At 44.1% G+C, this 8583-nt stretch overlaps 1 long non-coding RNA gene across 1 annotated transcript in view; it reads left to right on the forward strand.

Moving 5' to 3' along the window:
* LOC146352580 (uncharacterized) overlaps positions 1-7810 on the forward strand; it is a 37310-nt gene extending 29500 nt beyond the window's left edge. The window contains exon 4 of the long non-coding RNA XR_014787772.1: positions 4814-7810. This is a non-coding gene — a long non-coding RNA (uncharacterized LOC146352580). The remainder of the gene's footprint in view (positions 1-4813) is intronic.
* The last annotated feature ends 773 nt before the right edge of the window (positions 7811-8583 follow it).

Genomic DNA, 8583 nt, shown 5'->3' on the forward strand with positions numbered 1-8583 from the left:
TACAGTCAGGAAGTTTTCCCTGATGTTCAGCCGGAATCTGGCTTCCTGTAACTTGAGCCCATTATTCCATGTCCTGCACTCGGGGATGATCAAGAAGAGGTCCTGGCCTTCTTCTCTGTGACAACCTTTCAAGTACTTGAAGAGTGCTATCATATCTCACCTCAGTCTTCTCTTCTCAAGGCTAAACATGCCCAGTTCTTTCAGTCTCTCTTCATAGGGCTTTGTTTCCAGTCCCCTGATCATCTTTGTTGCCCTCCTCTGAACCCTCTCCAGTTTGTCTGCATCCTTCTTAAAGTGTGGTGCCCAGAACTGGACACAGTACTCCAGATGAGGCCTAACCAGTGCTGAGTAGAGGGGAACTAGTACTTCCCGGGATTTGGAAGCGATGCTTCTATGAATGCAGCCCAAAATAGCATTTGCCTTTTTTGCAGCCACATCACATTGTTGGCTCATATTCAGCTTGTGATCGACAACAATTCCAAGATCCTTCTCGCTTGTAGTGTGGTTGAGCCACGTATCCCCCATCTTGTAACTGTGCATTTGGTTTCTTTTTCCTAGGTGCAGAACTTGGCATTTGTCCCTATTAAATGTCATTCTGTTGTTTTCTGCCCAGCACTCCAGTCTATCCAGATCACTTTGAATTTTGTTTCTGTCTTCCAAAGTATTAGCTATCCCGCCCAATTTTGTTTCATCTGCAAATTTGATCAGCATTCCCTGCACCTCCTCCTCCAAGTCATTAATAACAGTGTTGAAGAGCACTGGGCACAGGACTGAGCCCTGCGGTACCCCACTCGTTACCTCTCCCCAGTTTGAGAAGGGCCCATTGATAAGCACTCTTTGAGTCCAATTCTGTAGCCAACTGTGGATCCACCAGATCGTTGTTTCATCTAGCCCACTTTGAGCTAGTTTGCTCATCAGGATATCATGGGGCACTTTGTCGAAAGCTTTGCTGAAGTTGAGGTACATGATGTCTACAGCATTCCCACGGTCCACAAGGGAGGTTACTTGATCAAAACATGAGATCAGATTTGTCTGGCAGGACTTGTTCTTGACAAATCCATGTTGGCTTTGAGTATTCACGGCATTGTTTTCAAGGTGCTTCCAGATGGATTGCTTTATGATCTGCTCCAGAATTTTCCCAGGGATTGATGTCAGACTGACTGGTCTGTAGTTCCCAGGTTCCTCCTTTTTACCCTTTTTGAAGATAGGGACAACATTAGCCCTCCTCCAGTCATCTGGCACTTCCCCCGTCCTCCATGATTTCTCAAAGAGAATAGACAGCGGTTCTGAGAGTTCTTCTGCCAGTTCCTTTATGACTCTAGGATGCAGTTCATCTGGCCCTGGAGATTTGAACTCATTCAAAGTAATGAGGTGTTCCTTGACCATATGCCTGTCGATCTCAAGCTGCAATCCTGCCCCTTCAGCCTGTACTTCGCCTTTGCCAGGGGGGTCATAGACCCTCTTTTGGGAGAAGACTGAGCCAAAGTAGGAATTGAGCACCTCTGCCTTTTCTTTGTCATCTGTTATCGTTTTGCCATCCTTATTTAATAGCTGAACCACCATTTCTTTCCTCTGTCTTTTACTATGCTTGTAGCTAAAGAAAGCCTTTTTGTTGCTTTTAGCATCCCTTGCTAACCTCAGCTCGTTCTCAGTCTTCCTGATGCCATCCCTGCAATTCTGTGCTATCTGCCTGTACTCTTCCTTTGTTACTTGGCCTTCTTTCCACTTCCTATATGTGTCCTTTTTTTGTTTTCAGGTCATCCCTAAGCTTTTTGTGAAGCCACATTGGCTTCTTCTGTTGTCTTCCACCTTGTCTTCTTGTTGGAATTGCTTGTGATTGAGCCTTGAGAATTTCCTTTTTTAAAAGCTCCCACCCATCTTGGACTCCTTTTCTCGCTAGCATCGCTTGCCATGGGACCTTACTGATAATTGTTCTGAGTTTATGAAAATCAGCTTTCCTAAAATCCAGGGTACGCGTTTGTCTACACTCAGCTTTTGCTTCCCTTAGAACCAAGAACTCAAGTACAACATGGTCGCTTTCCCCCAGAGTTCCTGTAACTGCTACTTTATCCACTAAGTCATCTCTGTTGGTTAGGATCAAGTCAAGGATAGCCGATCCTCTAGTTCCTTCCTCTACTTTCTGTAGGAGGAAGTTATCCGCCACACAAGTCAGGAATTTCCTGGAGGGGCCATGTTTTGCAGAATTTGTCTCCCAACAAATATCGGGGAAATTGAAGTCCCCCATTACTACTACATCATGCTTCCTTAAAACATTGGCTATTTGCTTTTCAAAAGTTTCATCCTTGTCTTCTTGATTGGGTGGCCGGTAGTAGACTCCGACCACCAGGTTCCTTTTATTCTTTGCTCCATTTATTTCAACCCAGATGCTCTCGATGGGGCTACCAAGCTCCTCCTCCTGTCTTTCTGTGCAGAGATATGTATTTTTCACATACAGTGCAACCCCACCTCCCTTTCTGTTCCTCCTTTTCTTTTTGAACAAGTTATATCCTCCAATTGCTGTATTCCAGTCAAGAGAGTCATCCCACCAAGTCTCAGTTATATCTATCAGGTCATAATTTCCCTCTTGTATTAAGAGTTCAAGTTCGTTCTGTTTGTTTCCCATACTCTGGGCATTAGTATATAGACATCGAAGACCATGTGCTTCATAGTCTGGCTTTCTTCCTACATGTGTCTGAAGACTATTATTGGGCGCTATCAGAGCTGTTCTCTCCATTGCAGTGCATGCGCCTATGTCCATTGTTACCCCCAACATTACATCTCCCTTCCCCGTAGGATTCAGTTTAAAGCCCTCCTGATGAAGTTCTTCATGCTGTGGCCAAACACATTCTTCCCATCGTTTGTGAGGTGCAACCCGTCCCTTGCCAACAGCCCATCTTCCAGGAAGTATAGCCCGTGGTCCCAGAATCCAAATCTCTCTCGTCAGCACCACCTTCGTAGCCAGTCATTCACCCGGAGTATTTTTCGTTCCCTTTCTGTCCCTCTTCTAACTACTGGAAGGATGGATGAGAAAACTATCTGGGCCGCAAAGTTCTTGAGTTTCCTTCCCAAAGCTTCAAAGTCTGACGTGATCTCTTCGTAGCTCTGCTTGGCGGTATCATTTGTTCCCACATGGATGAGAAGAAAGGGATACCTGTCAGTGGGCTTTATGAGTGCAGGCAACCTTTCAGTCACGTCTCTAATCTGTCCTCCCGGGAGACAACATACCTGGCGAGTCCATGGGTCTTCGCGACATACTTGGGTCTCGATCCCACGCAGCAAGGAGTCTCCCACTACTACCACTCTTCTCTTCTTCTTCTTGTAGGCCTGGGTTTTATCGCCTCTGTTTGACTGACCTTTAGCCTCTTGCTCACTCTCATGCAGGTTCCCCTGTGATTCTTCCTCTGCAGGCTGTCCTCCAGTCTCATCCGCAAGTACCTGGAATCGGTTCCACAGCTCCCCTGCTTCCACTGGTGCAGAGTGGCGTCTAGTTCTTCTTCTCCTAACTGTCACCCTTTTCCAAGGAGTATCCTCTATTCCATTTTTCTTCACCTCAGCATTTCCCACTGCCTCATCTTGCTGTTGCTCTTCAAGCTTCTGGACTGCCCTTTGCTGCTGTAGTTCCCCCATTCTGTCCAAGAACTCTTCGTGTTCTCTTATTCCCCGGAGGGTCGACAGTCACCACTCCAGTCCACTTAATGGACTGGTCATTCAAATAAGGTCATTCAAATAAAGTTTCATAGAATCATAGAATCATGGAATAGTAGGGTTGGAAGGGGCCTACAAGGCCACTGAGCCCAACCCCCTGCTCAGTGCAGGAATCCAAGTCAGAGCATCCCTGACAAATGGCTGTCCAGCCTCGTCTTAAAGGCCTGCAGTGTGGGAGAGCCCACCACCTCCCCAGGTAATTGGTTCCATTGTCGTATTGCTCTTACAGTCAGGAAGTTTTTCCTGATGTTCAGCCGGAAACATCAGTTTCTTAACTGTCTAAGGCAATTTTAAAGAACAACAGATTTTTACAGGTGAATAAATGGTGGCATAATATAAGGGAATTAGAACAACAGATTTTTACAGGTGAACAAATGCCTGTTGTTAAATTTTAAAAAATCTGTACAATAAGATGATGTGAGGACTTTAATTTGTCTGATTATCTTACTAAATGGTGGCATATTATAAGGGAATTAGAGTTTAGGTTTTTTCTGTGGCAAATCCTCTCTTTTAAGAGAATGCCTTTAGGGATGCCATTTTTGAGAGCTATTGACAAATGGTACACTTTCATTACTACAAATTTACTTCATGAAGCCCGCCCTGTTATAAAGGTAGTTCAACACAATCTGTATAATTTGCTGCTAATATGTTTATATAAAAGGTGCTGGATATTTTCAACTGTGTAATATAAGGTAAACAAGCCATTGGTCTGTTTCTGTGTGAGGAAGGTTTCTTAATATTATAAACCAGTATTGATGTTTTATTTTTTTATATGATAATTATTGTGGTTAAAGTAATCCTGATGTTCTCATTTCAAGTTTTTTTATATATACAGACAATAGCAAATCTTTGCACTTTGTTGTTCTCATTTTTTGCCTTGTTGGTTTTAATAAGTGTAAAAGTAATGTTTTCTTGATGTTTATATGAAAGTGAAAGTGAAAATTTAATATTAATATGAAAGTATTACTTGTGTATAGGTTAAAATTCGTTGTGAAATTTATATAATTTTTATAGTAATAATTTATTTTAGGAGTGTTTGAGATGTTTTTATATGTTCTGGAGTAACATGAAATAACCAAGATGATGTATGTATATATTTTTATTGTAGCCTCTGAAGAAGGAAATCAATATTTCCGAAACGTGTTGGGCCAATATAAAAGAATTACAATAAGCCTTCTTCTATAGGAACCCGGGATGTCTCCATTTTCTTTTCTCCATTGTTTTTTCCTGCACATGCGCCTCCCATCCTCTTTTTATCCTAGACATCATGAAAAGGACCTGCAAACTTCCGGGAGTGAACAATCATGAGTGCACAATAAATGCCTTGTGCAGAGACACTCACAGTATATTTAAACAGTGAATATTCACTTCCTTACTTGTCTGTCTTTCCTACCAAGCTACTTCCCTCTACCCAACTTTTGTCTGGCCCTAGTTAGAGAACTGCTTCTGCTCACCTCAAAACCACAGAACTGTAAGGTAGGAAGAAATGTGAAATCCACTGTTTTGGGGTGATGTACAGTCTTTTTTTGTACCCAAATATTTGTAATCATAGTAGAAAACAATTCAGTGGTGGCAACCCAGTTTACAATATGGCACAATCAGAAAATATAACAGCCCCAGAGCAGTCATACAAACTGAGGGACCTCATCATTCTGGGTTTGTGGCCACCACTGGGAGAAGAGGTGGGGAGAGAAAGGTTGGAAAATACACAGAGAACTCGTTTGAAACAGGCCACAACATTATTGCTTACAACTTCCATGATTTTGTCATAACAGTGGCAATTGCTAACATCCTATCTGCTGAGAAGGGAAATGCCCAGCCCACCTGCTGGGTGACCCATGGAGGAAGTGGCTTAAGATAGCAGGTGGATTGAACCAACCATGCTGCCTGCCATGACCAATTTATGGGTGCAGCTGACAGTGGTGGACTGCCCTGTGAACCCAAAGCCCTGAGGAGACCTGAATAGGGTTTTGTTTTGTTTTTAGCAGCCAACGCTGCTTAATCTCCACTATGTATCAGTTGTGACAGTGAGAACCAAAATAATTCATTTCCACAACCAACATCACTGTACCCATGAGAGAAATCCTTTGCTATGAAGAAAGCAAAAATCCAAACTCCTGCCAACCTATCAGTGAGCCTGGCAAAATTCCTTACTGGCCCTGTCAAGTGAAACACACTGCAAAGAAAATTAACAAACCCAATCCATTAAAAAAAAATGATGGGTGACTGAGAGGGAAGACAAAATGCGCACCTTCATCCAGATCAGCCCCTATTTATTGTTTGGAAGTCTTCACTTTGCTCTACTCAGCCCAAAGTGGTGAACTGGCTGGCTAAACGGTAGGCATCCTTAGCTGGTGGAGCAGCCAGTAAGCCAGTCCCAAGCCAAGTGGCTGCTAGTTGCATCCCCTCTCCCTTTTCTCTATCACCCTCTTCCCCCTCATCAGGCAGAAAGAGGCCTCCTCTTATTCTATTCAGAGAGGGGAGGAAGTAAAGGCAAAGCTAAACTAAATGCCAGGCTGAGTCTTTATTTCTCTCAGACCAGAACAGAAATTGAATCATTACTTGAAATCCTCTGTTGAATTTAAACTTGAACAAAACAAAAGGAATTCAAATTAAGAGCAAGGATTTGACTGTGGTGGCAAGTACAATCGACAACAAGGATTTTTATAGGTTTGGCAGTTTGCCCAGGCTTCAGTGACTTGGAAGCAGTAGCCAGGATGGAGGTTGGGTGGTCATCTGCAACCTTCTGAGCAAGCTATGAAGGTTGAAAAGACCATTTCCCAAAGAAAGGATCTCTCAAGAACTGCTCTACAGTAAAAGGGCATCATTCCTGCTAACAGCGAACTTTGTGCCCCCTGTGCTGACAGTATTGGAGCCAAAAAAAGATGGAGGGCTTCTCCACATCAAGTTTTTTATCCTGCAACTTTACTGGGGCTTCTGCTTCTGCATTCTTTATGGGATTAAGATGGGCTCCTTCACACACACTTCTTGAGGTTTTTTGGAGGATTGGCTTTATCTGCAGGTTCTATATGATAAATTCAAACCACTTCTTTTTATTACCTCATTATCTCCATTTCAAATAAAGCCACAGAAATGGTCAGAAAGCATGGAAGAGGTGCTGGATGTTGACACCGTCATGTAAGGGACCCGCAAACTTCCATGAGTAAACAATATCAATCGCAGGATAAAAGCCCCATGTGGAGAAACCCAGAAGCCCTGCATAATACCTTCTGAATGGTAGTGGTAGGAGCCCTCTGTCTGGAAACAGTCTAGGTGTGGGGGTAGGGGGGATAACAATTTTCATTGGGACTGCAGCATGAGGGGAGGTTTAACCCTTCCCGCTCCAACTGTGAGCCTGATGAAGATGCCTTCCCCCTGCACTGTAATTAATCTTAGGGGTGGGGGGAAACTCCAATTGGCAGGACCCACTTCGTTTTTTTACTAGAACCTTGAGATTCACTAATTGGAGCCTGTGCAAAAGACATACTCCTAGAATTAAAGAATTCTGAGCACAATAATTTCTTCTGAGTACCAGAACTTAGAACTGAGAACCAACTCAGGACCTTGGATTGAACCAAGGTCACAATCCTTCCACACTCAAATCTACAAAAATCCCCCCCCCCTCAAAATCTCCATTTCAGCAGCATAATTTAGGGTGGGGATGAGTCATTTTGTTATTGCCATTGTTAAACGATTGGGAGTCAGAAATCCTTGCCAATCAACTGCAAATCACCCAGAAATCTATGGGCTGATCCCAAACTACCCTCTTCCTAGCCCTGAATTACAGTCCAACTTCATTTACTACCACGAGCCTGGGACTTTCATACTTTATCATGTAGGTCAAATGGTGGAAACCAGGAGAAACCTACATCTGGTGCATGCCTTGACAAAGTCAGTACATGGTTCCTTGGATTCTTAAAGTTAATTAGTTGAATAATCTGAAGAATTTAAGCATATTCTACATACAATAGGCAGAGGTCCTCTTATAACATCAACTCAGTTTTAAGAACAGTTTGCTCTGCATCACAACGCATACGCTGTCTTTGACACACACTGAGCATGGAAAAGGCTGTCTAGCACAAACAATAATAAAAACCAGTGAATCAATTTTTACGGCTGGTACTGAAGCATGATGTACATTGATGACTGTCCCACTTCATTGGCTCCTTGGAAAGAACTATGTTGATATTATTCCAGTTTAGTGTTTTTATATGAGTGTGAACATAGTGTGTGTGTTCCTAGTTTTAAATGGCAGGGCTGGGTTTAGCTCACAGGGTTTAGCTGGCCCAGCATTCCAGAGCAGTGAAATCAGTACTGCCTGCTCCTGCTCCAGAGCTCAGGGAGCGTAGAGTCCGAAGCTGCAATCTTAGGCAAGCCTGCCTGAAAGGCAAGCCCAGTGGGAGCGATGAGTCTTCTTTCTGAATAAATAGGATTTCAGGAGACGGAGTGACAAACAGGCCAGGCATATGGACCTGGCATCCTTGGGCAAGTGCCAGGGCCCAAGTGCCCTGGCAGGGCTCCCCAGTGGTGATGCTTGCTCAGGGCCCATCCTCTGGGGAGCTGGTCTAACAAGCAGCAGTGGCAGGCAGCAGGGGGACAGCCATTCAAAATGGACCACAACCAGTGGAGGCTGGTGGCTCCGATGTCAGTGGGGTGGTGAGTCCACTCTGGGTTTCAGTCAGAACCAGTCAGGACTCTGAAGGAGCTTTCCAAGGTTCTGATTCACTGCCCCACAGACATCGGAGCCACCAGCCTCCACGGACCACCACACCCTAGAGTGATATTATCTTGGGGCATTCTAGGTCATTACGACGGCAGGCCGCCTGCAGCCGCCCACTGACGCCTGGTGTCACTGACAAACCTACTGTGGGGTCCACT

The sequence above is a fragment of the Heloderma suspectum genome, chromosome 2 (genome assembly GCF_057233095.1).
Source record: "Heloderma suspectum isolate Gila_16-S chromosome 2, 16-S_ref, whole genome shotgun sequence".
Taxonomy (NCBI): Eukaryota; Metazoa; Chordata; class Lepidosauria; order Squamata; family Helodermatidae; genus Heloderma; species Heloderma suspectum.